General features: G+C 29.3%; 1 protein-coding gene across 2 annotated transcripts in view; it reads right to left on the bottom strand.

Moving 5' to 3' along the window:
- Positions 1 to 24,740, bottom strand: part of LOC135125237 (tachykinin-like peptides receptor 99D) — a 273,845-nt gene that overhangs the window by 208,773 nt on the left and 40,332 nt on the right. For both annotated transcript variants that reach the window (XM_064050670.1, XM_064050671.1), the window contains exon 2: positions 12,489 to 12,521. The gene's annotated coding sequence lies outside the window, so the exon portion shown is untranslated. The remainder of the gene's footprint in view (positions 1 to 12,488; positions 12,522 to 24,740) is intronic.

Below are 24,740 nucleotides of genomic sequence, written 5' to 3'. Positions count from 1 at the left end.
ATTCAAAAAATTGCAAAATTAGAAAATTTAAAAATCGAAAAATTGCGAAGCTGTGAAATTGAAAAATCAGAAAAGGTCTAAAATGGAAAAACCAGAAAAACGGATATCTTTAAAGACGAAAAATTGTAAAACAATTAAAGTCAAAAATAAAAAATTTGGAAAATTAAAATTGAAATTTTGAACAATTAAAAATAAAAAGCTGAAAATTGTAAAATCACCAAATTGAATATATAATTAGACAATCCTGAAGCTGAAAATTTATTAGATTGTAAAAATTGAAAATTCGGAAGATTCCAAAACCGAAAAACTGAAAAATCAACAATTTGAAAATCTGAAAACTCAAAATTCAAAAATTGAAAACTAGATAATTGTAAACTTGAGAATTTATTGAACTGTAAAAACGAAAAATTGCAAAATTTTCAAAATGAAAATGAAAATCAAAAGATTCCAGTTCCGAAAAATAGAAAAATAAAAAAATTGCAAAATTAGAAAATTTAAAAATCGAAAAATTGCGAAGCTGTGAAATTGAAAAATCAGAAACTTCTAAAATACGAGTAGAAAATAGAGATCGTGAATAATTAAGAATAAAAAAATTGGAAAATCGAAATAATAAAAATGGTATACACAATTGAAAACTCAGAAATTGATTAATTTAAAGCCAAATAATTGAGACACAAAAATTGTAACATGTAAAATTAAAAAATCAAAAAATGTCTAAAATGGAAAAACCAGAAAAACGGATATCTTTAAAAACGAAAAATTGTAAAACAATTAAAGTGAAAAATGAAAAATTCGGAGAATTAAAATTGAAATTTTGAACAATTAAAAATAAAAAGTTGAAAATCGTAAAATCACCAAATTGAATATATAATTAGAATTGAAAATTCGGAAGATTCCAAAACCGAAAAACTGAAAAATCAACAATTTGAAAATCTGATAACTCAAAATTCAAAAATTGAAAACTGATTCATTAAAAACTGGATAATCGAGAAATCGAAAATTTGCAAACATGTAAAACTGAAAAATCAAAAAATTGCAAAATTAAATGCTGAAAAATCGTATAAATTTAAAATTGAATATGTACTTGAATAATCAGAGATTTAAACTAGTAAAATTAGAAAATTTAAAAATCGAAAAACTGCGAAATTGTGAAACTGAAAAATTAAAAATTTTAAAAATTGAAAAAAGAGATGTTGAAAAATTAAAAAACAAAAATTGCTTAATTAAAACCCAACTAACTGAGATATTCAAAAATTGTAAACATGTAAAATTGAAAAACCAAAAAGTCTATTTAAAATAAAAAATTAAAAAGTCTGATACTTTTAAAAATGGCAGATTAAAACAATTAAACTGAAAAATTAAAAACTTGAGAAATTACAATTGAAATTTTGAACAATTAAAAATAAAAAACTGCAAAATTGTAAAATCACCAAAAATCCTGAACTTGAAAATTTATCAGAGTGTAAAATTGAAAAATCGTTAAATTATTATTAAATGAAAAATCGAACGATTCCAAAACTGAAAAATTAAAAAATCAAGGAATTGGAAAATCTAATAACTGATTAATTAAAAACTGGGCGATTGAGAAATCGAAAATTTGAAAAAATATAGAACTCAAAATCCAAAAAATTGCAAAAATACAAAACTGAAAAATCGTATAATTTTAAAATTGAGTAATAGGAAAATCAGAAAATAGTAAAATAGGAAAATTACAAAATTATGAAATTGGAAAATCAAAAACTTGGAAAATTGGAAATCCAAATTTTGAAATATCAAAATAAAAAAGAATTGGAGCTTCCAAACAATTAAATTCGGATAATTGAAAAATGAAACTTGAAAAATTAAAATGAAATTTTGAACAATTAAAAATAAAAGGTTGAAAAATTCTAAAACACAAATTTGAAAAATTGGATAATCCTAACCTTCAAAATTTATTAGACTGCAAAAAAAAGGTTGCAAAATTATTATAAACAATCGAACAATTGATTTTTTAATCGACAAATTGAAACATCAAGAAAGCGGAAAGTCTGATAACAGTGATAATGTTTAATAGTTTTGAAAAAAGTGCTTCACAAGACAAAAAGTTACCACTATTGAATTTAATTAGGATTTACTTAACATCAAATCGTAAATGGGAATGAACAAACAAAAAAATTTTAAGTAAAAGGGACGGAGTGTTTAACTGAGATGATGACCTTATGTTCAAATTTTCATTTTCCTCTTTGTGGAGAAGATTTTTGCTATAATTAGAGTACAAATAGTCGCTCTTTAAGCTATGTTTGCCTGTAATAGGTCAACACAGTGCGTCACATCTCGAAATCTTTATCAATAGGAATAGAGTGTTCACCGCAGATGCTCAGCTTTTCCATCTTTGCCTTAAAGAAAAAAAAAACATTTGTGTGGAAAATATAAATACAAGCAACAATAAATAAATCGAAAATAAAACTTCACGAAATAATTTATTCGCACGAAAGCTGAAAGTCACGATTTATAAAACCGATGAAATTTAAATTAATGAAACCACCGCAACATCTTGATTCTCGAAATTTGTGGCAAGTAATATCCGGAATTCCTAGAAAAGCTGTACTTACGCAGAGCCTAAAAATCCATAATTACAATATACTAAGCTTTGTTTACGCTGGCATGTCTAGCTCCCAGTTTGTTATTAAATTCCTCAGAATCTCGTTCGTTATTGTTGGAGCGTTTAATTATATCCCATGATGAATTTCTATTTTAAAAATAATATTGTTGCAGATTTTACAAAGCGAAAGAACCGAAACACGTTATCCTAGAGCAGTTAATTAAAAAGATTATAATGAACTTTTCGGTTAGTTCGAGTTTACACTTGCGTTAACTATATCTTTACGAAATTAAATGAAGCGCAATTTTCTCAAGATTGTAATAATCTTTTATAATAAATTTTCCATTTATTGAAATTTCCACTTCCATTTGCTTTAGTGCAGATTTCATCAACCCGTGGAAGCGTAAACGAATCCCAATTTTGCAAATAAAACCCACTGCTATTTCAGAAACTTTCTGCTTCAGATGAATCCAGTAGGGTGTCATTAATACGTTGCTCAAAATTGCTGAGTACACAGCGACTCCAACCTCCGCCACAAAATATTTTATTTTTGGCTGCAGTTTAATTGACGACCACAATAACATGTTCATAATTAAACTGAATTACTTAAACAGTTAGTAAGCTCTTTCTATTCACGTTAATATCCACCCTCCTGCAAACTTTCTAACGAGTTTCTTAAAACCTCAGTTTCATAACCGAGACGCGTTGATTAATTTCCAAGTTATACAGTGGATTCGGCGAAACAACCGAATTTAATTAACGCATGAACGCTTTACTCGAACACGTATCTTCGTTAAAATTAAAAAGCGGTTTTTATAAGCTGATATCGACGCGCTGGCAGGCGTTGATTGGCTGCGAATTTCCGACGTGGCAAAATCGTCCGATATCGGAACATCGTTAACAATTGAAGCGATTTTTTTAAGTGAAAAATGGTGAAATTTTGATATTTTCGGTCCGCTTCGACCTTGATTGTTTCGTTATTTTTACAACTTCATAATAAAGTCGATTTCCAATTTGCAAATAAATAAAAAGTGCTTCCACTTTCAATAATTTAATTCAGTTCGTGAAAGCTTTCAATATGTAGATTTCTCTTTCACCAGTTTTGGTTTGCTAGCAACAGGACTGAATGCTACACATTTCGAATTCTGTGTATTTATGCGTCCAATTTAATAATTTTACTTACTTAGTGTGACTGAACACGTGTGGAAGAAATTACAATCACCACTTATTTGACATTGAACGCCTCCAACAATACCTAATTTATTTTTGCTTCTTTACCTACCGCAACTGCACCCTTTAAATAGCCACGTCAGTATCAGGGGTGGTGAAAAGCCAACACTGGCGATACACGATCTCATCGGTGACATAATGACATTTTAATTAAATCTAGTAAGGCCTGTTTACCGGTTGCCTCAATTGTAAAGGCCGCACAGGAAATTCAAGCAAGACGAGCTTACATCCGGTTCATATAATGCAAATTGTGCATTGTAGGAGCGACCGCATCGCCAAACAAAACGGCTAGAGAATCGATGCATAAATATCAGGATATTGGTGCGTTCGGGATGGCTCAGGTAAACATGAAGTGGAGATGAATTAATCCGGAGCTCAAGACAACGTGGGTGGTGCGGATATTAAAACACGACGGAAACGGATGAGCGATGAGAGATATAGCTGATTTTGGAAGAGAGGGCGTAGTCAGGGTTCTGGTATAGGTTGTCATTTTTATGTATGTAAAAGACAAATAATCATTTTTTTAATCAAGTCCGTTGGATGAGTGGCCACTTTTAAGTTTTCTCGACGTCTCGTGACCCCTAGAACACGAAAAAGTAAGTCTCCCGTTTCCGTCTGTCTGTCGTCGATTAATCAAAATTTGTCCGTCCTCTTACAAATTTGCCAAATAAACATTCTTCAAATATACGAGTATTTGTGGGAAAAAAACTGAGCGCGAAGTGTAATCATAATAATATTTCTATTTTACGATTTTGCAATTCTTCAATTTTTTTTAAATTGACAAATTTTTTAGTTTTTGATTTTTCAATGTGCCAATTTTAAATACGATTTTTCAGTTTCGTAATTTTGCAATTTTTTGATTTTTCAGTTTTATATTTTTACGTTTTTTCGATTTTTTAGTTGTCCAGTTAATCAGTTTTAAAATTTTCAATTTTTCAGTTATCGGATTTTCCAATTTCTCGATTTTTCAATTTTTCGGTTTTGGAATCCTCCGACTTTTCAATTTTAAAGTATCCGATTTTTTCAAGTTTCGAATTTTGACTTTTTCAGTTTTACATTTTTACAATTTTTGCATATCTCTCAATCATTTGGGTTTTAATTCTTACTGTTTCAATTTCACAATTTCGCAATTTTGCGATTTTTAAATTTTCTAATGTTTCTATTTTGACAATACCTAAATACCCGATTTTAAAATTATACCATTTTTCAATTTTGTAATTTTGCAATTTTTTTATTTTTCAGTGTTGTATTTTTACAATTTACCATTTTTCATTTTTGCAGTTCAATAAATTTTCAAGTTTTCACGCCCAACTTTTCAGTTTTGTAATTTTATGTTTCAATTTTTTAATTTTTGACTGTGCAAAATTTCAATTTAAATTTTTCGGTATTACATTTTTTCGTTTTAAAAAGGATCCGATTTTTCAGTTTCCGATTTTACACTTTTTGATTTTTCAGTTTTACATATTTGGGTTTTAATTCATCTTTTTTTAATTCTTTGGTTTTAAAATTTTTCTTTTTTTCAATTATTCTGTTTTTGTATTTTCAATTATCCAAATTTCATTGATTTTTTTCTAATTTTTTGATTTTTAATTTTTCAAAATTTCTATTTTGAAATTTTTGATCTTTCAGTTTCTTAATTTCGCAATTTTTCCATTTTTTAATTTTGTAATTTTTCTACTTTAAAGTTATCCGATTTTTCAATTATTAGTTTTTAAATTTTTTCTATTTGAAAGTTATTCTGTTTTCAATTTTGTTTTTGCATTTTTTCAGTTTTACAGTTTAATAATTATTGAAAAACTGAATAAATAGAAAAACCGAAAAATTCCAAAAGGGAAATGGCGAAAAATTGGGAAATCGAAAAATTTTAAAATCGCAATAAACTGGAAAAATGGAATAATTTGAAAACCGAACAGTTGAAAAATTGAAACAACGGAATATAGATTAATCTGGAAATTGAGAAACCAACGAATTTTAAAGATCGAGAAATCGAAAAACTTAACAAATCGAAAAATTTTATAAACCGAAGAATTAGAAATATTTTTTTTAAAAATTCGAAAAATCGAAAAACATCCGATAAAATGAGACAACGGAATTTCTATAGAGAAATTGAGAAATGAAAAAAATTAAAAATTACAAAATTGAAAAAAATTTTAAAACCATACGATTTTTCAGTTTCGTAATTTTGCAATTTTTTGATTTTTCAGTTTTATATTTTTACAATTTTTTGATTTTTTAGTTGTCCAGTTTATTTATTTAATTGATTTTTAATGAACCAGTTTTTAAATTTTCAATTTTTCAGATATCGGAGTTTCCAATTTCTCGATTTTTCAATTTTTCGGTTTTCGAATCTTTTGGATTTTTCAATTTAAAAGTAGGTATTTGATTTTATTAAGTTTCGATTTTAGACTTTTTCAGATCCCTATTTTCAAGTATTCAGGTTTAAAATTATACAATTTTTCAGTTTTATATTTTTACAATTTTTCAATTTCTCAATTGTCCAGTGTTTAATGAATTAGTTGTTAAATTTGTGACTTTTCAGTTATCAGATTTTCCAGTTTCTTCATTTTTAAATTTTTTATTTTGCAATTGTTCGATTTTACAATTTAATAATTTATGAATTTTTCACTTTTACACTCTCATAAATTTTCAACTTTAGGGTTTTCCAATTTTTCTATTTTGTGATTTTACAATTTTTCAAATTTTTTATTTTTCAGTTTTATTGTTTTTCGTTTTTTGCTATATATAATTATTTGTCTTTTAATTAATCGATTTTTGAGTTTTCAATTAGGCATACAAATTTTATTATTTCGATTTTCCAGTTTTTTGATTCTTAATTTTTCAAAATCTCTATTTTCAATTTTTGAAGTTTTTGACTTTTCAATTTCACAATTTCGCAATTTTGCGATTTTGAATTTTCTGATTTTTCTATTTTGACAACGTCTGATTTTTTAAGTACCCGATTTTAAAATTATAGCATTTTTAAATTTTGTAATTTATCAAATTTTTTTATTTTTCAGTGTTGTATTTTTACAATTTTTGGATTTCTCGATGGTCTAGTTTTTTTTATTGAAACAGCTTCTCATCCTTTGATTTTCCAATTTTTTGATTTTTTCTCATTTGTTCGATTATTCAGTTTAACAATTTTACAATTTTTCATTTTTACAGTTCAATAAATTTTCAAGTTTACAATCATCCAACTTTTCAGTTTTGTAATTTTATGTTACAATTTTTTAATTTTTAACTGTGCAAAATTTCAATTTAAACTTTTCGGTATTACAATTTTTCGTTTTTAAAAGTATCCGATTTTTCAGTTTTCCGATTTTACACTTTTTGATTCTTCAGTTTTACATGTTTACAATTTTTGTGTGTTTCAGTTACATATTTGAGTTTTAATTAATCTTTTTTTAATTCTCTGGTTTTAAAATTTTTCTTTTTTTCAATTTTTCTATTTTTCTATTTTCAATTATCCAAATTTCATTGTTTCAATTTTCCAATTTTTGATTTTTAATTTTTCAAAATTTCTTTTTTGAAATTTTTGACCTTTCAGTTTCTTAATTTCGCAATTTTTCCATTTTTTAATTTTTTTTTCTATTTTAAAGTTTTCCGATTTTTCAATTATTCGTTTTTAAATGTTTTCTATTTAAAAGTTATTCTGTTTTCAATTTTCTTCTTGCAATTTTTCAGTTTTACATTTTTACTATTTTTCGATTTCTTAATTGTCCAATTTTTAATGAATCAATTTTTCAATGCTCAATTTTATTATTCTTTATTTTTAGAGTTTTTAGTTTCTTCAATTTTTCGAATTTAAACTTTTCAAAATTTTGGCTTTCAATTTTTCAAATTTTTGATTTTTCCAGCTCACAGTTTTCCAATTTTTTGTTGTCATTTTTATAATTTTCCCATTTCAGTTACTCATTTTTATATTTTTCGATTTTAAAATTATTCTGTTTTAAATTTTATGTTTATGCAATTTTTCAGTTTTACAGTTTAATAATTATTGAAAAACTGAATAAATAGAAAAACCGAAAAATTCCAAAAGAGAAATGACGAAAAATTGGGAAATCGAAAACAATTATATAGAAACAGTTATATAGATTAATCTAAAAATTGACAAACCAACAAATTTTACAGATCAAGAAATCGAAAAACTAACAAATCGAAAAATTTTATGAACCAAAAAATCAAAAATATTTTTTCTGAAAATTCGAAAAATCGAGAAACATTCGATAAAATGAAACAACGGAATTTCGATAAATAAAGAAATTGAGAAATGAAAAAAATTAAAAATCAAAAAATTGAAAACAAAAATCGAAAAATTAAAATATCTATCCAAAAATTGAAAAAAATCCAGAAACCAACAAATTTTACAGATCGAGAAATCGAAAAACTAACAAATCGAAAAATTTTATAAACCAAAAAATCAAAAATATTTTTTCTGAAAATTCGAAAAATCGAGAAACATCCGTTAAAATGAAACAACGGAATTTCGATAAATAGAGAAATTGAGAAATAAAAAAAATTAAAAATCAAAAAATTGAAAACATCAAAAATCGAAAAATTAAAATATCTATCCAAAAATTGAAAAAAATCTAGAAAATGAAAAATTCCAAAAACTGAAATGTTGAAAAATGAAGAAATCCAAAACTCGAAAAATCGAGAAATCTAAAAATCGAAAAGTCAAAAAATCGAATAAAAACATCGTAAAAATGAGAAACTGAACAATCGAAAAACGCAAAATTTGAAAATTCGAAAAATTTAAAAGGTTGAAATATCGAACTGAAAAATCGAGAAATTGAAAAACCGAGTAATCGATAGAACGAAACACCAAAAAATTGAAAAACTGAAACATCGAGAAACGAAATATTAAACGATCGAGAAATCGAGAACTCGAGAAGTCGAGAAATTCGAAAAATTGAGAAATCAAGAAATCGAGAAATTGAAACATCAAAATCTCGATAAATCGAGAAATTTAAAAACTGAAAAATGGAAAAACTGAAAAACTTAGAAATCGAAAAACCGATGAATTGAAACATTGAAAAATCCCAAAACTGAAATACGGAAAAACTGAAAAATCGAGGAAAAACTGAAGAATCGTAAATGCCCAAAATCGAAAAATCAGAAATTTAAAAACTGAAAAAATTGAAAAAGTTGAAATAAAGAATCGATAAATCCAACAATCGAAAAATTGAAACAACGGAATATAGATTATGTGATCTAGAAATTAAGAAATTAACAAATTTTAAAAATCGAGAAATAATCTAAAAATTGAAAAATCGAAAAACTGATAAATCGAAACATTTTAAAATCGAAAAACTAAATAATCAAAAATAGAAAAAAATGCCAAGTAAAACCTATTTAAATTTTATAAAATTCTACGCATTTTTCAAGCTTTCGTTTTAATGATGTTTCGATTTTTCCATTTTTCTATTTTTAAAATTTTTCATTTGCGATTTTTTAATGTTTTGAATTTTAATTTTTGTAGAAGCAAAAGTAAATAAGTAACAGTTGCCCCTTGAATTGAAAAATATTGTTTCTGAAAAATGGAAATATCGCGAAATCGAACAACCGAAATATCGGAATGTTGATAAATAGAAAAATTGTAAAAATCGTAAAACCGAGATGTCAAAAAATGGAATAAAAACATCGTAAAAATGAGAAATTGAACAATCGAAAAACCCAAAATTTGAAAATTCGAAAAATTTAAAAGGTTGAAATATCGAACGGAAAAATCAAGAAATTGAAAAACCGAGTAATCGATAGATCGAAACATCAAAAAATTGAAAAACTGAAACATCGAGAAACGAAATATTAAACGATCGAGAAGTCTAGAAATTCGAAAAATTGAGAAATCAGGAAATCGAGAAATTGAAACATCAAAATCTCGACAAATCGAGAAATTTAAAAACTGAAAAATGGAAAAACTGAAAAATCGAGGAAAAACTGAAGAATCGTAAAAGCCCAAAATAGAAAAATCAGAAATTTAAAAACTGAGAAAATTGAAAAACTTGAAATAAAGAATAGATAAATCCAACAATCGAAAAATTGAAACATCGGAATATAGATTATGTGATCTAGAAATTAAGGAATTAACAAATTTTAAAAATCGAGAAATCCAAAAATTGAAAAATCGAAAAACTGATAAATCGAAACATTTTAAAATCGAAAAACTAAAAAATCAAAAACAGAAAAAAATGCTAAGTAAAACCTATTTAAATTTTATAAAATTCTACGTATTTTGAAAGCTTTCGTTTTTGTGATGTTTCGATTTTTCCATTTTTCTATTTTTAAAATTTTTCTTTTGCGATTTTTTAATGTTTTGAATTTTAATTTTTGTAGAAGCAAAAGTAAATAAGTAAGAGTTGCCCCTAGAATTGAAAAATATTGTTTCTGAAAAATCGAAATATCGCGAAATTGAAAAAACTAAAAATTCGAAAAATTAAAATATCGAAAAGTGAAAAATTCCCTAACTGAAATGTTGAAAAATTAAAGAGAATAAAGAAATGTAAAAATCGGAAAGGCGAAAAATTGTTAAAATCTACAAATCGAGATGTCAAAAAATCGAATCAAAACGTCATAAAATTCAAAAATTGAACAATCGAAAACCATAAAATTTAAAAAATCCAAAAATTTTAAAAAGTAAAACTATCGAACTAAAAAATCCAAAAAGGTGAAAAATCGGAGAACAATTGGAGAATCGAAAAAACCTAAAATCTAAAAATCAAAAAGATTAAAATTAAAAAATTTAAATAAAAAAATCAATAAATCGAACAATTAATCAAAAAATTGAAACATCGGATTGTAGATTAAACTAGAAATTGACAAATTAACAAATTTTAAAAACCCTGAAATCGAAAAATTGAAAAATCGAAAAATTTTAAAGTCGAAAAACTTACAATCGGAAAATCATAAATTTTAAAAACTGAAAGATTGAGCAATCGAAACATCAAAAAATCGAAAAATTGAAAAACTCAAAAATTAAATTGCCAAAACTGAAAAAATAAAACTAAAAAATGGAAATTTAGAGTGTACTTTAAGACGATCGTTTACATGGTAAGACGCTAACAAAAATTTGTTTGCTCGTTCCCACCAAAGATTCAATGACGTCATATCAAAATTTTGCTGAGTGAATCCTGTTTAAATTTCAAAACATTTACAGACCTATTTGGAATGTGAATTCAAAACGAGTAGAAGGTAAATATTCCATTTTTATCAGACAGGAACCGACCCCTCGATATTTACCCAAACTATTTTCTAGTAATTTATTGATCAGGTAAACACCATTAACATACATTGGATAAATATTTTCTTAGGATTTATTCCATCACCTCGCCTCAAATTTTCATCAACTCCGTTCACCAACCTTTTTTGCATCCACTGCGATTACTGATGCATCCACGTCCAATTTTGCATGCAAACATCTGGCATTCCCTTTGATCCTCAGATTATTGCGTCGTAGCCGGAATATCGGGCTCTATCTTACAAAAACCACGCTTCCATAAATTCATAATAATAATTAAACCAAACTGTAAACTTCCGTTAAGCACCTTACATAATCCCCTAATTTGTTGATGCTCTTACCGGGGTCGTTTTCATCCCCCTTAAGCACCCTTAAATAATCAAAAGGACAATTTTTTCACCCGACGTCTTAAGACAAGAAACAGTGATAAATTCAGCCGAATTTGAGTATTTTTTGCGATGAAGCTTTTTATTGACCCCTGTCTACGTTACAAAACACTAAGCTAATAAAGGTCAACATAAAGCGAGTTTTGTTTTAGTATCCGGTAAATTTGTCATAATTTTGCTTTATTGCTGTCGTAGACATCTGTTGAAAGCGAAGCGTCAAGCTTTATACGAGAGAAAAAATTGAATTACGGTGCACGTCATCGGGGTGTTGTGTGAGAAGAACACGGAATGACAAGTCCTAGTGCAATTTCGCAACTAATAGCGAGTTTTGACGGACTTTGATGTCCTCAAGAACGTTTTCGAAAATTAATCACCAGATGCAACTGACTCAATTTAACTTACTAAAATTCTTAAAACAATTCCAGAAATGTCGTTTAACTTTCGACTTAGCAACTTTAATTTAGACAGTTGGTTTTATAATTAGCTCGTCTTAGATTCATTAAATTTGTCCCAACTTGTTTGCGAGTTAAAGAAGAGTGTTCGCGTTTTTCACTTAATTACTTTTGCTGACGACGTCTAAATGAGGTTTTGTATTTGCTGGTTATTTTATAGTTGAACGGATTTCAAATAACCGGCTGATTTTTTATAATAACGGGCGAACGCAAAATCGAAACAGATGTACCAAAGACAAATAAATGCAAAACGAGTTGGGTTGCAGGGATAGAAAAATCGATGGCTAATTATAGCTTTGTATCCCGGCGCATCCGCCAAAAATTAATCGCATTGTACGGACGCTGCGACTACGTCAACACATATTTGTTGACTCGGACTCATCAAGGCTTTTGATCTTGCGGCGACTGTAAACAAACATTTTGTTTTTAACTTTTTTTTTGATGTGTTGGGTGCGGAGCTTTTATTTAAAAAGGGCGTTAGTTTAAAGAGCTTTCTCTGGTAACGAGAAATGGCAATTAGGTCAGATTTTAATTTTAAATTTCGCGGGTTTTTAAAAGGTGATGAGGTTGTTTGTAGACGACATGAATAAGGACGGACTTACGGTTCGGTTTTGTAGCAGACTGGAGTGGCAAAACTGAAACAAAAAAAGCATACATTACTACTACTATTTATTAATTTCAGGCTTTCCTGAAACGCTTTGTATGTTGCGTGTCCACGGTCCTTAACATTTTTGTTCTAATTAAAATTATTCGCTTATTACAATTACGGCGAAGTTGCATGATTCTAACTATTTCTTTTATACGACTGAGGTGTTGCCATTAATAAAAACTCTGGCTTTAATAAATATTTATAATCTATTCCCGGACTTTAGGGTTAGTGGAACACTCTGCATTTTAAGTGCAGCTTAAGTCAAAGCACAATAAATGAGTTTTTTGAACTTAGAAATGGTTTATTCATTCATTCAACATCAAAATTAAAGCTGAATACAAGTTTTTTGAACACCACAAGTATGCATTAAAGTCAGGTCAGGTCAGGTCAGGTCAGGTCAGGTCTTCTTGTTTCCATTTTTTGAACGACTTTACTCCGTATTACAGAGTGAAATTTCCTTCACAAAAATGATGAAGTCGTTAAACAGTTTTACTTATAATTTTTTGATAGTCCATTTGGTTCGTTAGAAAATTTTATTAAAATTATTTTGATTACAACTGTATGAAAAAAAAGAAGAAAACCTGAAGTTATAATTTTCATCTCAATCGTGTTCTGGCTTTCCAGATTAAATTATTTTATTTTTCAATTTTTCAACTTTAAAATTTTTCAATTTTTAGATTTTGCAATTGTTCGATTTGGGTTTCTCGAGTTTTCAATTTATAATTTTTCAGTTTATCGATTTTCAGATTTTCGTTTGAATTTTTTAATCTTTTGTTTTTTTTTGAATTTTTTATTCTTCAATTTTTTGTTTCTTCAATTTTTCGATTTGCAATTTTTCAACTTTTCATTTTTGTTTGTTTCTTTGAGTTTGAGATTTCACTTCGTTACGTTTTTCTTTATTTTTTAAATTTTCGGTTTCTCATTGTCCTGGTTTTATAATTTCCCGGTTTGAAATTTTATGATTTTCATTTAAAATTTGGAATAATAATTATAACATATTTATTATTGTGTTGTAAAAAAAAAATTCAATTTTTAATGCCTCGATTTTTATATTCGATTTCTTGATATATATTTAATTTTTCAATTTGTCGATCTCTCAAAATTACATTTTTTTAACTTTACAATTTTTCGATTCGATTTTCTTTTTATTAGCAATTTTTCGAATCATTAATTTTTTCGATTTTTAAGTTTCTCGATTTTTTTTCTTAGAGGGTATATCAATTGCCAAAATCAGTCTTTTCGTAGCAAAAACTAGCCCCGCCCACCCACCCTCTACTTTCTTGGAACGTATGTGATTTGCCAAATTCAGTCTTACCTCAGCAAGTACTAGGCCCGCCCACCCACCCTTTCTTTATTTTCTTAGAGGATATGTCATTCGCCAGAATCGGTCTTCTCTTTGCAAGTACTTTCGACCCATTTTCGACGATTTGCAAAATTTAACTAAATACATTTTCTGGTAAATTTCCGGCCGCAGAAGTCACTTGAACTTTTCAAGTGTTCGATTTTTAATTTTTTTTCAACTTTTCGAGTTTTCCACTTTAAATTTTTTAGTTTTTTAATTTACAACCTATAAATTTTTCTATTTTTCGATTTTGCAATTGTTCGAATTGGGTTTCTCGAGTTTTTAATTTATAATTTTTCAATTTATCGACTTTCAGTTTTTGGTTTCAATTTTTTATTGTCGTTATTTTATCAATTATTGGATTCTTGAGTGTTTAGATTTTGTAATTTTGTCTTTCTTCAATTTTTTATTCCTTCAATTTTTTGTTTCTTCAATTTTTCTACTTGCAATTTTTGCATTCTTCGTTTTTTTTTTGTTTCTTTGAGTTTGAGATCTTATTTCGTTACGTTTATTTTCTATATTTTTTCAAATTTTCTGTTTTTCATTGCCCTGATTTTATATTTTCCCTTTTTTTTTGAATGTGAAAATTTTTAATTTTTCTAGTTTTCGATTATTAGGTTTTAAAACTTTTAGCCCCGCCCACCCACCCTTTCTTTATTTTCTTAGAGAATATGTCATTCGCCAAAATCGATCTTCTCTTTACAAGTACTATACAAATTTTAACCCATTTTCTACGATTTTTGAAATTTAAATAAATACATTTTTTGGTAGATTTCGAGCCGCAGAAGTCACTTGAATTTTTCAAGTCTTGGATTTCTAATTTTTTTCAACTTTTCGAGTTTTCCACTTTAAATTTTTTAGTTTTTTAATTTACAACCTATAAATTTTTCAATTTTTTGATTTTGCAATTGTTCGATTGGGGTTTCTCGAGTTTTCAATTTATAATTTTTCAAATTATCGATTTTCGGTTTTTCGTTTCAATTTTTTATTGTCTTTATTTTATCAATTATTGGATTCTTGAGTGTTTAGATTTTGTAATTTTGTCTTTTTTCAATTTTTTATTCCTTCAATTTTTTGTTTCTTCAATTTTTCTACTTGCAATTTATGAATTTTCGTTTTTTTTCTGTTTCTTTGAGTTTGAGATTTTATTTCGTTCCGTTTATTTTTTTATTTTTTAAAATTTTCTGTTTTCCATTGCCCTGATTTAATAATTTCGATTTTTTTTAATGTGAAAATTTTCAATTTTTCTACTTTTCAATTATTGGGTTTTAAAACTTTTTTATTTATGTATTCAACTTTCATTTTTTCATTTTTTAATGTCTCGATTTTTAATTTTTCAATTTCTCGATCTCGCAAAATCACATTTTTTTAACTTAACAATTTTTCGATGTTACAATTTCTGGGTTTTCCCATTTTTCGATTCGATTCTATTTTTATTAGCAATTTTTCGAATCATTAATTTTTTCGATTTTTAATTTTCTTAGATTGTATATTAATTGCCAAAATCAGTCTCTTCGTAGCAAAAACTAGCCCCGCCCACCCGCCCTCCGTTTTCTTAGAGGGTATATTAATTGCCAAAATCAGTCTTTTCGTAGCAAGTACTAGCCCCGCCCACCCACCCTTTCTTTATTTTCTTAGAGGATATGTCATTCGCCAAAATCGGTCTCTCTTTGCAAGTACTATATAAAATTTTGACCCATTTTTGACGATTTTCGAAATTTAACTGAATACATTTTCTGATAGATTTCGGGCCGCAGAAGTCACTTGAATTTTTCAATTCTTCAATTTTTTATTTTTTTTTCAGTTTTTCAACTTGCAATTTTTGGAGTTTTCCAGTTTAAATTTTTTAGTTTTTCAATTTTCCAACTTATAAATTTACTATTTTTAGATTTTGCAATTGTTCGATTTGGGTTTCTGGAGCTTTCAATTTATAATTTTTCAGTTTATCTATTTTCAGTTTTTTCGTTTCAATATTTTATTGTCTTTATTTTATCAACTATTCGATTCCTGAGTGTTTAGATTTTATAATTTTGTCTTATTTCAATTTTTTATTTCTTCAATTTTTTGTTTCTTCAATTTTTCTATTTGCAATTTTTGAATTTTTCATTTTTTTTTTTGTTTCTTTGAGTTCGAGATTTTATGTCGTTACATTTATTTTCTTTTTTTTTAATTTTCTGTTTTTCATTGTCCTGATTTTATAATTTTTCTTTTTTTTTTAATGTGAAAATTTTCAGTTTTTGGATTTTCCAATTTTTCAATTTTTCTACTTTTCAATTATTGGGTGTTAAAACTTTTTTATTTATGTATTCAATTTTTCATTTTTTCAATTTTTAATGTCTCGATTTTTAATTTTTCAATTTCTCGATACATATTTAATTTTTCAAGTTTTCGATTTCTCAAAATTACATTTTTTTAACTTAGCAATGTTTCGATGTTACAATTTCTGGGTATTCAAATTTTTCGATTCGATTCTCTTTTTATTAGCAATTTTTCGAATCATTAATTTTTTCGATTTTTGAGTTTCCCGATTTTTTTTCTTAGAGGGTATATAAATTGCCAAAATCAGTCTTATCTTCTCAAATACTAGCCCCGCCCACCCACCCTCTATTTTCTTAGAAGCTATATTAATTGTCAAAATCAGTCTTTCGTACCAAGTACAAGCCCCGCCCACCCACCCTTTCTTTATTTTCTTAGAGGATATGTCATTCGCCAAAATTGGTCTTCTCTTTGCAAGTACAATGCAAATTTTGACCCAATTTTGACGATTTTCGAAATTTAACTGAATACATTTCGGGTAGATTTCGGGTCACAAAAGTCACTTTAATTTTTCAATTCTTCGATTCTTCTTTTTTTTTCAGTTTTTCGATTTGCAATTCTTCGAGTTTTCCAGTTTAAATCTTTTAGTTTTTCAATTTTCCAACTTATAAATTATTCAATTTTTCGATTTTGCAATTGTTCGATTTAGGTTTCTGGAGTTCTCAATTTATAATTTTTCAGTTTATCGATTTTCAGTTTTCCGTTTCAATTTTTTATTGTCTTTATTTTATCAATTATTCGATTCTTGAGTGTTTAGAATTTATGATTTTGTCTTTTTCAATTTTTTATTTTTTCAATTTTTTGTTTCTTCAATTTTTCTAGTTGCAAGTTTTGAATTTTTCGTTTTTTTTTGTTTCTTTGCGTTTGAGATTTTTTTCCTTACGCTTATTTTCTTTATTTTTTAAAATTTTCTGTTTTTCATTGCCCTGATTTTATAATTTCCCTTTTTTTTCTGAATGTGAAAATTTTCAGTTTTTGGATTTTTCAATTTTTCTACTTTTCAATTATTGGGTGTTAAAACTTTTTTATTTATTTATTTATTCAACTTTTTATTTTTTCAACTTTTAATGTCTCGATTTTTAATTTTTCAATGTCTCGATATATATTTAATTTTTCAATTTTTCGATCTCTCAAACAAACATTTTTTTAACTTTACAATTTTTCGATGTTACAATTTCTGGGTTTTCCCATTTTTCGATTCGATTCTCTTTTTAATAGCAATTTTTCGAATCATTAATTTTTTCGATTTTTAATTTTCTCAATTTTTTTTCTTAGAGAATAGGAGTATATCAATTGCCAAAATCAGTCTTATCTTCCCAAACACTAGTCCCGCCCACCCACCCTCTATTTTCTTAGAGGGTATATTAATTTTTTCGAAATACTGCATCAAATTTTTTGGTTTTTCAATTTTCCAACTTTAAAATTTTTTAATTTTTATTTATTGCAATTGTTCAATTTGAGTTTCAAGAGTTTTCAATTTATAATTTTTCACTTTTCCAATTTTCAGTTTTTTATTCTCTTTATTTTATCATTAATTCTTGAGTGTTTATATTCCATAATTTTTCGTTTTTTTCAATTTTTCATTTCTTCAATTTTTTGTTTCTTCAATTTTTCAATTTGCAATTTTTCATTTATTGATTTTTTTTTTATTTCCTTGAGTCTGAGATTTCACTTGGTTACGTTTTTCTTTGTTTTTAAAAATTTTCGTTTTTTCATTGTCCTGATTTTATAATTTTCCTTTTTTTTGAATGTGAAAATTTTCAATTTTTGGATTTTTCAATTTTTCGGTTTGAAATTTTATGATTTTTATTTTAAATATAGAATAATAATTATAATTTTTAAATTTGTTCCACTTTTCACTTATTCAATTTCACTTTTTCATTTATTTTCGATCTTTCAAAATTACAGTTTTTTAACTTTACAAATTTTTCCATGTTATAATTTTTGGGTTTTCCCATTTTTCGATTCGATTCGCTTTTTCTTCTTAGCAATTCTTGTATATCAGTTGCCAAAATCAGTCTTATTTTCGCAAATGCTAGCTCCGCCCACCCACCCCCTATTTTATTAGAGAGTATATTAATTGCCAAAATCATAAATTGCATTTATTCATAGTCTTTATAAAAAAATTAAAATATAATTTTAAAAATTTCCGGCTATCTGTCTGTGGTCTATTGATATTTATGTGACATATCTTCAAAACTACCGGACCAGTTGTTGTCCAATTTTGTATGTAATTTAGAAATGTCGTGTAGATTGTAAAAGCCTTGTCAAAATTTGTCTAATCATCCCCACCAACAATTTAATGACATAATTTCAAAAGTTTGCATGGTAATTGCGATTTGAATTTTATAAAATAACATACTCTTGTACTAGGGGTTTATGAACGAATGAATTTTATTTGAATGGAATCTGAAAAAGCTGCAATAAATGTTTTTATTCTTTTGATGAATATTTGTTATGTGATTTTCATTCCGAAACCCGGTATTTCTGTGTTTGTAAAAATTTTTACCCATTAGCGGGAGTTTTTGGTTGTTTACATCACAGTTATGCGAGAAGAAACTAACCAATAACAACCTTCGGGAGCGTAAAAGCATCTTAATAATTCTTCTCTTGATGTATCGAACTAAAACTTTCTGCCATTATTTTGCAATTTATATTTTAACTTCTTCGAAAACGTAAACCTATTATACATTAAATAGAATTACACAACACTAAAACACGCCCCGAGTCTTCGACCAGCAATGCCCCCATAAATCGACCGCGTCCACCATCTTCTAAAAGCCCCGACTGCACGAAAACGTCACTCTTTTATCTTTATTTTTATTACGTGCATCGTGCGGCTACTCTTCGCTTTAATGTTGCAGTCCGACATAACTTCCCCGATAAATTGCTTCTGCTTTGAGATTCCTATCTCATAAACATTACTCACTTAAAGTGTCTGTCGCCAGAACAATTTTCCGAATACTTAACAAATAGTTGTAAAGTAAACTGGAACGAGGAGTTCGGCAAGAATTTAAAATTATGTGTTTCTGGAACACGCCAACTTCTTGATGCCGAAGCTAGCTACACGTGTTTTATGTTTTTTAATAAGGTCTAATCTGGAAGTTGAGCGGCGCAAAGTTCGAGGATAACGGCGGGACGAATGAAGTACGGGGTTTTATGGAACTGATGAAGTCTGCAAGACTCGAAGAAATAATAAATGAGGCATAAAGGGAGAGAATGTGGTCGGGATTATGGAAGAAATATCGTATGAGATGTTTTTATTCGAGTCGCACTTTTGAATTTTTTTATTTTTCGAGATAGTGTTGGATTTTAAGCAAAAAAGCCAAAATAGGCGAGAAAAATGTCTGGTTTTCTTTGAGATCTATATTTGTTTTATTATTTTATATAATCGGCGATCCTAATTTTCGTTAAAATTTGCACAACAAATTAGATATTTTTCTAAATTTGCGGCAGAAAAATTTTATTCTGTCTGTTAGGACATTTTTATAACTCATTTTCGAATTTACTTTTTGGGTTCCTTGGTTTTTCTCAAATTGTCTTAAATTCTCTAGGATTCTTTCAATTTATTCCGGATTCTTTTTGGATTCTTCAGGATTCTCCCGATTTCTCTTGGATACCTCGAATTTCCTGGGTGTCTTTCTGATTTTTCCGGATCCTCCCCGTTCCTGTAGGATTTTATTCCGATTGTATCGTATTCTTTTGAATTCTGCCGGATTTTCTCGATTTTTTTTTTGATCGTCTAACATTTTCCTGAATTCTTCTGAATTATCTCAGTTTCTTTCGGATTCTCCCGGATTTTTTTTTATACTGTCGGAATTTAACCGGATTTTCTTGTGTCCTCTCGAATTATTATTTCGGATTCTTCGAAATTCTTTCTAATCTGCTTTAAGATTATTCCGTATCCTCTCGGAATTTGGCCAGATTATCTCTTTTCCTTCTGATTCTATCAGATTTTTCCGGATTCTCCCACATTCTCCCGGATTCTTATATATTCTTCCGGCTGCCCTCGTTTCTTTCGTATTTCTTTAGATATTCATGAATCCGTATTTTTTTAGATTATCTCGCATTCTTTCGGGTTCTTTATTATTCTTTCGGATTTTATTGAATTCTCTCGAAATATGTTAGAATTCTCTAGGAAGCTGAATCCTCTCGGTATTTAACCGGAATCTCCCGTATTCTTTTTCTTTCGATTTTCTCGGATTTTTTAGAATTCCACGAATACTTTAAAATCATTCCAGAAACTTGCACATCCTTCTGGATTCTTATGGATTATGGTTTAGCTAGATTCTCTAGTTTTCACGGATTCTGTGATTCTCTAGTTTTCACGGATTCTGTGATTCTCTCAGAATCTATCTATCATCTTCGTATTCTTTCCGATATCCTCAGATCCCTATTTTTTCAGATTATCTCGTATTCTTTCGGATTCTCGTGGATTCTTTAGAAATATTTTCGAATTCTCGAGGATGCTGAAATATGGTGATTAAATTTTTTGAATCACTCGAATTTTCGAGAATTTTTTCGAATTCAATGGGATTCTTTCGAATCACCTCTAATTCTCTCAGAATTTTTGAAATTTTTTCAGTTCTTTCTATTTTTGTGTCTTTAGTTTCTTCTGGTTCTTTGTATTTTTTGAGGTCCTTGTGTTTCTGTTCTTTGGGCTCCTTGGTTTTTCTCCATTTGTCTTAGATTCTCTCGAATTTTCTCAAGTTATTCCGGATTCTTTTTGGATTCTTCGAGATCCTCCCGATTTCTCTCGATTCTCTTGTACTGTCTGGCTTTCTTTCGGATTTTTCCGGATTCTCTTTGTTTCTGTAGAAATTTAACCCGATTCTTTCGTATTCTCTTGTCGGAATTCTGTCGGATTCATATGGATTCTTATGGAATCTTATGGATTTTTATAGATTTTTCAGGATTCTCTCGGATTCTCCCGGATTTTTTCTTATCCTCTCGGAATTTAGCCGGATTTTCTTGTATCCTCATGAATTATGTCGGATTCTTCCGAATTCTTTCCATTCCTTTTGGAATTTCGTTGGATTCTCTCATATTCTCTCGTATTCCTTCGGGTTCTGTCTGATTTTCTCGGATTCTCTTAGCTACTTTAAGATTATCCCGTATCCTTTCGGAATTTGGCCAGATTATTTTTTCCCTCTGGTTCTTTCAGATTTTTCCGGATTCTCGTACATTCTGCTGGGTTCTTATGTATTCTTCCGGATTCTCTCGGTTTTTTTTCGGATTCTTCCGGATTCTTTCCGATTCTTTCGGATTCTTTTCGTATTCTTTCGGATTTTGTTGAATCCTCTCTATATTTAGCCTGATTCTCTCGTATTCTTTTCGGTTCTTTTAGATTCTTCAGAATTCTCTCCTATTCTCTCGGAATTTGGCCGGATTCTTTCATATTCTTCCAGAAATTTAGCCCGATTTACTCGTATTGTTTCGATTTCTGCCGGATTTTCTCGAATTCTCTCGGATTTTTTCCGGTTTGTCTAACCTTCTCTTGGATTCTTATGGAATCTTAGGGACTTTTATAGATTTTCAGGATTCTCTCGTATCCTCTTGAATTATTTCGGGTTGTTCTGGATTCTTTCCAATCCTCTTGCAATTTCTCCGGATTCTGTCGTATTCCCTCTGATTCTCCTACATTCTCCTGGATTCTTAATTACTCTTCCGGATTATCTCGTTTCTTTCGGATTTTTCCGGATTTTCTCCGAATTTCCCGGAATTTATTTGGGTGCTCTCATGTGCGCTCGTATTTTTCGGATTTTTTTCGTATTCTTTCGGTTTCTTTGCTTATTCTTTCGGATTTTGTTGAATTCTCTCGTATTCTTTGGGTTTTGTCAGATTCTTCAGAATTGTCTCCTATTGTCTCCCGGATCTTCTCCTATCTTCTAAGAATTTTGCCGGATTCTTTGTATTCACTCAGGTTCTTTGGGATTCTTGCGGAGTCTCTCCTATCCTCTCGGAATATCGCCAAATTCTCTCGGATTCTCTTGGATTCTTTCACATTCTGTTGGATTCTTATGGATCCTTTCGAATTCTCTCCTATCCTATCGAAATTTAATCTTACTTTTTAGGGTCCTGGTGTTCCTTTTCTCCTTTGGGTTCCTTGGTTTCTCTCCAATTGTCTTAGATTCTCTCGGATTTTGTCATATTTTGCTAGATTCTCTCGTATTCTGTCGGATTCTTTTTGGATTCTTCATGAACCTTTCGGCTCTCTCGTATTCTTGGATTCTTATGGATTCTTATTCCTTCGGATTCTTTCGGATTTTTTGTGGATTCTTCAGGATTCTTTCCAATCCTCTTGGACTTTCGTTGGATTCTCTAGGATTTTCTCAGACCCTCTTAGGATTCTTTTTGAGTTCTTCAGAATTCTCTTGGATTCTCTTGGTTCCCTCATATTCTCTCGGTTTTTTCAGATTCTCTTAGATTATTGCGGGTTTTCTCACATTCTCCTGGATTCTTAATGATTCTTCCGGTTTCTCTCGATTTCTTCTGGATTCTTCCCGATCTTCTCCTATCTTCTCGGAATTTTGCCAGATTTTCTTGTATCCTTATGAATTATGTCGGATTCATCCGGATTCTTTCCAATCCTTTCGGAATTTCGATGGATTTTCTCATATTCTCTCTCCCCCGAAGGAATTCTGTTTGATTTTCTCGAATTCTTTTAGCTTCTTTAAGATTATCCCGTATCTTTTCGGAATTTGGCCAGATTATCTTTTTTCCGTCTGGTTCTCTCAGATTTTTCCGGATTCTCTTACAATCTGCTGGGTTCTTATGTATCCTTCCGGATTCTCTCTTTTTTTTTCAGATTCTTCCGGACTCTTTTTGCATTCTTTCGGATTTTGTTGAATCCTCTCTATGTTTAGCCTGATTCCCTCGTATTCTTTTCGGTTCTTTCAGATTCATCAGAATTCTCTCCTATTCTCTCGGAATTTGGCCAGATTCTCTCATATTCTTCCAGATTTTCGCACACCCTTTTGAATTCTGATGGATTCCTTCGGGTTCTGTCGGATTCTCTCGGTTTCTTTCGGATTCTTCCGGATTGCCTCCAATCCTGTCGGAATTTGGCCGAATTCTCAGATACTCTCAGATTCTCTCGAATTACTTTCGAATTATCTCGGGCTTTTTTGAATTATTCCGGATTCGCCTCGTTTTTCTCGGATTTTGGTCGGATTATCTCATCTTCTCTCGTATACTTTAAGATTCTCTTCGAATTCTCTCGTATTTTCTCGAATTCTTTACTTATTCTTTCGGATTCACTCGGATTCTTTTGGATTCTGCAGGACTTTTTCTGATTCTTTCCGATTCTCGCACATTCTCTAGGATTCTCCCACATTCTCCAAGATTCTTTTAGATTTTATCATATTCTTTCGGATGCTCTCGTATTCACTCGCATTCGTATTCATTCGGATTTTTGCGGATTTTCCTCGGATTCTCTCAACTTCTCTCGGATTTTGACCCTATTCTCTCGTATACTCTAGGGTTCTTTCGGATTCTTCCTATGCGATCCTCTCGGAATTCATCCGGAACATTTCGTATTCTTACGGATTCAGTCGGATTCCCTATAGTTATTATCGGATTCACTCGGATTCTTTCAGCTCCGCTCAGAATTTGACCGAATCCTTTCGTGTTCTCCGGGATTCTTTCAGATTCTTCCGTTATCTCTTCTATCCTCTCGGAATTTGGCCAAATTCTTTTGTATTCCCTCCGCTTCTTGTAGATTTTTTCGAATTCTCTCCTATTCTGTCGGAATTTGATCAGATTCTCTTGTATTTTCTCGAGTTCTTTCGCATTTTTCCGGATTCTCTCCGAATCTCCAGGAATTTACTTGGATTCTTTCATGTTCTCTCGTATCTTTTCGGTTTCTTTCGGATACTCTGGGATCTGGATTCTTTGTTTATTTTTTTTGGATTTTGTTGGATTCTTTCGAATTACCTTTGAATTCTGTCGCTATTTTGCGATTCTATCGCATTCTCTCGGATTCTTTCGCATTCTTTCGGATTCTCTCGGAATTTGGCCAAATTCTCTTATATTCTTTCGGATTATTTCGGATTCTTTTCGTTTTTTTTTTTCGGAAACTCTCGGATCTCGATTCAATGCTTATTATTTAGGACTCTGTTGGAAATATGGTAACTGAGTATTCGGATTCCATCGGATTTCCTCTGATTCTTTCGAATTGAACGGATTCTCTCGGATTCTCTTGGTTTTTCTCGTTCGCCCTCCGATTATTTAAAATTTGTCGGAATTTGGCCTTAATTCTTTTTCAGATTATCTCGTACTCTTCCGGATTCTGATGGATTCCGTCGAATCATTTTCGAATTCTCCAGGATGTTGAAATATGGTAATTAAATTTTCGGATACTTTCGAAACGTTTTCAGTTCTTTGGAATTTTGTGTTTTTCTCTTCTTTGGGTTTCTCGGTTTCTTCCGAATTGTCTTAGATTCTCTCGGATTCTTTCAATTCATTTCGAATTCTCTCACACTCTATCGGATTCTTTTTAGATTCTTCAGGATTCTCCCGATTTCTCTCATTTCTTTCAGTTCTTGT

Source organism: Zophobas morio, unplaced genomic scaffold, assembly GCF_036711695.1.
Source record: "Zophobas morio isolate AGI-343-1 ecotype UQ-CSIRO unplaced genomic scaffold, CSIRO_AGI_Zmor_V1 ptg000008l, whole genome shotgun sequence".
In the NCBI taxonomy this organism is placed as follows: domain Eukaryota; kingdom Metazoa; phylum Arthropoda; class Insecta; order Coleoptera; family Tenebrionidae; genus Zophobas; species Zophobas morio.
The sequence above is the reverse complement of the archived record's forward strand: the minus strand, read 5'-3'. Positions and strand labels throughout refer to the sequence as shown.